Genomic DNA, 4,527 nt, shown 5'->3' with positions numbered 1-4,527 from the left:
GAAGTGAAAATTAAGTGTAGTTTGATTAGGTGACAATTGTATGTAGATTGCCTTTCTTTTTCCGGACTACAGGCCTATTAGATATTGTTTAGCCCTTTGAATAGCGCTTTTGTCAACGATAAAGCTTCTTGTAAATTACATCTGCCTGCTCTATTTCTTGTCATGTCATCTTGCCTTCCAAGTCTAATGTTCCAAATTTGTCAATGAACTAACACTCAGCTAAGTATTAGTATGTTTGGTGCCATTCTTTGTTTATTATATTTCAGCCATACCATATATGGTATGGTGAAATATATTGTATTCGTAATGTTTCTTTCTCCTGTCAAATCTTCAAATCGATTCATCTCCGTCGTTCCTGGACCGAATGACCTATAATTTGGCACAGGGATAGAATGGGCCAATACCTTGATGCATTTTTCTCATTTTTTCATATCTGCCTCTAAAATGATTTCATTGAGGTTTAAAGGTCATGTTTTGACCAAAATAAAACATATTGTCCCCCTGTACCCTGGTCTTACAATGGAATGGCCTGAAATTTGGTGTAGATAGGCATTAGATAGTTGGTAAAATGATCCAAGTAAAAGTTTTGACATAAACTACTTTAAAATAATTAATTTTGGCACTTTTCTGAGGGGTAATTTGTTTTCTTTTGGCCTCCTGGCGTGACCTTCCGTGACCCCGCACAGAGCCCACACCTGTGCGCGAAGACGGCGAAGGCTAATTAATATTCATAAGCGGGGCCCCACGATTCCGTATATACTGCAGTGTTCCCGCCAGAATTTTTTTTCGGGGGCCGCCGAAGGCCCCGGCCCGGCAGGGTCCAGGGGCACTGAGCCCCGTTGGGGGTCCCAGGGGGGCGAAGCCCGCCTGAAACTCTTGCACTTTAGGCTATTCAGAAGGCTTATTGTATCAGTTTTTAGGGGAATTTCTGTAATAATCACAGCAGTCACTTAACTTCTCTTCAGGAGTTTAGCGTAACAGTATTTCAGGTCAAACCGTCAAAGAAAACTAAAAACAAACTTTAACGTTAATGACTTCAACAGTACTTATAACTTTTGTCTGGTTTGCCATCCGAAGTTGAATCGCTATCGATGGTATTTTCGCTGCACTGTTAGCTCCGTACGTTTTTAGAAGGTTCCGTTTATCACGGAACTGCTGTTGTTTCAGAAATCTCACGGACTTATGCTTACAAACATTCCTAACTTGTGTTTCTTCTTCTTTCTTTCTTTCTCCTGTCAATTTTTCAAAGCGAATCATCTCCGTCGTTCCTGGACCGAATGACCTGAAATTTGGCACAATGCTTATGGTAGAGTGGACCAATACCTAAAAGTTTAGTACAGGCGTGCATGGAGTATTTATCTAAAGAACCCAATTTTAATTTTTGGCGTATATCACTTCAAAATGACCCATTTCGGGGTTTTACGGGACGTGTTTTGGCCATTCTCGACGTTTAGTGCGTTCCATATATGGCAAACAAAGCAATAACTCCCGCCCTGGGCGACAGGTGACAGGTTTCAGTCTGCTAATTAATTGAATTGTGCCGCCAGCCAATCAGCGAAGAGAAAGGAACACTTCGTCGGCAATGACGCAACATTTGAATGTCATGTTTATATGTAGACGGAACCATTCATATTTGAGAGGATTTTGTAATTTATGTTACTCCATAAAAGGTTACTGCAAAGAAAATAGGAATATAATATGTGAGCATTATTTTGAAAACAGCAATTATAAATATACACAAAATATATATACGGAAAGAAACTTTTAGGTTTGAGATTTTTATGCAGACCTTCTTGAAGATTCCACCCCGGACTCGTCCATTTTTAATTTTACATTACGTCACAGACTCCCGCAGCAACTGCAACTGTGCGCCCAAGTCTGCAGTTTTCTGCGCATTTTACGTCAGCTTCTACCCAGTTTCGGTTGTCATCGGTAGCAGAACATCTTTAGGTAAGAAATGGCTATCCTTACATTGTTCACTCCGTTGTTAATTTACATTGAAAGGTGTTTTCGTTTGTGAAATTCGTCAAAACAACGTTATATGAGAACTGTGGAACGCTGGTACCGCAGGCAAGTGCTGACAAGCCACTGCCGTCGTTGTGTATCTCTGTTTGTTGTCAAAAACATGCATGAACTGATAACGTTAGTAGTCGAAATCAGTTTTCCTTGGGAACGGGCTAAAGATACTTCCACACGAGATGTCATGGTGTTTTCTGCATCATTTCTGTTTTTTGACGGTAACTAGTTATCTTTATTTTGATCGTGACGACGTCCACGTACATACTAGTATTTTTCTGTGGTGAGGGGGGGGGGGGGTCAAATATATTATGCTGCTTATTTTGTAACAGTGGGGTTTAAGCGCTGCCAAACTGACCACGCCAGTTGCTCTAGAGCTTTTGGTGTTGTGGTTTGCACGTTGGATTTGTAATCCGCCGACCAGGGGTCGATCCCCGGTATAGGCATGTTTGTTTCTTTCTGTTTTTTAATTTATAATTTTGTTAATATTAATTCATCCTTTGGACTGTGATTTGTGTAGATGTTATACCAAATGTCACTCGTTTGACTTCTATATGATGGCTTTAATTTCATTCATGTCAATCCTTTTTGATCCTGTCAGTTGTACTTTTTCATTTGCAAGTACAGCTTGTGTATATGTATTTATTGTACCTCTGTTGCCATATTCCTTTATCATTCAAAAGCATTGTGCATTAACATTTTGAGGTGTCCACAAATGTGTAAAACAATGATTGACATGTCTCTATGTTTGTTTTTTCAGCAGTAAGAAGATTGTGCTCATGACACACAGCAGGTAGGGCCTGTTGTCTTTTGTCGCTAGACTTGCATGTACATGTAGGTGTAGACTGTAGAGACAGGTGCAGCATTGGGATCGACGAGAAGATTATGTGTAACACAAACACACTGTTATCTCCTGACAACAATATGTATTCTTTCCAAATCAATGGTATAATTATTCAAATATTTGATTGATGTCTGCCTTGAAATGCCAAATCTCACTCTCCTGTTTGTATCATTCAGATGGGACCTCTAGAGAAGAAAACAATTGGTCCATGAGAAGCTGTACGTAGGAGGAGGCACACAGATCTTGTCCCAAGCAGCAACAGATTGATGGCAGATTGTAAGTAATTGTGGAAATGTGTACTGTCTATAGTTTGATGTCTCTGCTTTGCATTGATATTCTAACTTCCCTGTTTCTGTCCTCCATACCCCTCTACAGAAGAGAAGCAGAGCTTGGTCCATGACAAACTGTATGTGGAAGAAGCAGACAGACTTGATCCCAACCAGCCAGAAAAGGACACGCAGATATAGATTGCAACCGATTCTGAAAAGATGTATAAAAAATTATATTTTGACGGAATTGTAAATTTTCTGCGATTCTGCAGATTAACTTATAACAATGTAAAAACTTTACCTCAAATTACATGTATTTACATTAAGACAATCAGGTTGTGAGAGCAGACAAGTGTAAAATTGCCATTTTGTGAAAGTAAAACTGTAAAGACTGAAGTTTTTTTCATTCTTTTTGTTCTTGTCTGTGTGTATGTGTATGCGCGTGTGTTTGTAAGAGAGAGATGAGATACTAGTAATCATTCTGAACTTCATCCCACTTGCTATCCAACATGCCATCACCATTTTTTAATACAAGAAGACCAGAGACTTCATCGTTGTCAAGACGTGTATACCAAAATTGCAAAGGCCCTGGAGGTATATATCAAAGGCATTTCCATACAAAATTTTGTTCCAATACCATGGCAATACAGAGGGACCAAACATGATAATAAAAATGGTCATAAATTCATCATCTTGAAGTGATATATGCCAAAAATGTTAAAGTTCTACCTTTCATATGTCGAGGGCACCCTTATAGAAAATTCCATGTTATTCTGTTGTAATACGAGACCACAGAAATCTCCATTATGGAATGTTTGATTTTTTGTCCATATATGTGATTGTGGAATAGCATTGTTGCATGGGCAGAGGGGCGGAGTGAAAATGGTGCATTTGCTCATAAGTAGATGTCGGCCTTGGTAGTAGTTCATTTCGAGAAGTTACTGTTAGAATGTTCTATTTTTGCGCAGGAGTGATTTGGAACAGTTCAATTTTGCATGGGAACGGGTATGGCTGAAATATGCTGTATTTGCTCTCAAGCAAATGTCGGCCTTTCTAGTTTCTGATGACTTTGGGATATTCATCAACCAACACAGAGAGGACGCTTAATGGGCTTCTAAAAGCTTATAAGACAGCAACAAATGTTTTTTTACTAAATTTTTTACTATATATATATATGTATATATATATATATATATATATAGAGAGAGAGAGAGAGAGAGAGAGAGAGAGAGAGAGAGAGAGAGAGAGAGATGCTATCTTTACCGGTCGTTGATAGGCATTTTGACGAAAATTGCTTAGAAAGCAACGTAAGCAAAAGCTAAAGTGACCACCCATTGTTAAAACTCAAGAGTATCCCTCCCGTTTGAAAAAAAAAGCAGTTCTTTAAAACCTCTTGAA

At 38.9% G+C, this 4,527-nt stretch overlaps 1 long non-coding RNA gene across 1 annotated transcript; it reads left to right on the top strand.

Annotated features, from left to right (window-relative positions):
• Positions 1 to 1,606: 1,606 nt before the first annotated feature.
• On the top strand, positions 1,607 to 3,518 carry LOC118432344. The gene is made up of 4 exons (XR_004833054.1): positions 1,607 to 1,950; positions 2,777 to 2,809; positions 3,037 to 3,136; positions 3,236 to 3,518. It is a non-coding gene; the product is annotated as an uncharacterized LOC118432344 (long non-coding RNA).
• The last annotated feature ends 1,009 nt before the right edge of the window (positions 3,519 to 4,527 follow it).

Source organism: Branchiostoma floridae, chromosome 15, assembly GCF_000003815.2.
Source record: "Branchiostoma floridae strain S238N-H82 chromosome 15, Bfl_VNyyK, whole genome shotgun sequence".
NCBI lineage: Eukaryota > Metazoa > Chordata > Leptocardii > Amphioxiformes > Branchiostomatidae > Branchiostoma > Branchiostoma floridae.
The sequence above is the reverse complement of the archived record's forward strand: the minus strand, read 5'-3'. Positions and strand labels throughout refer to the sequence as shown.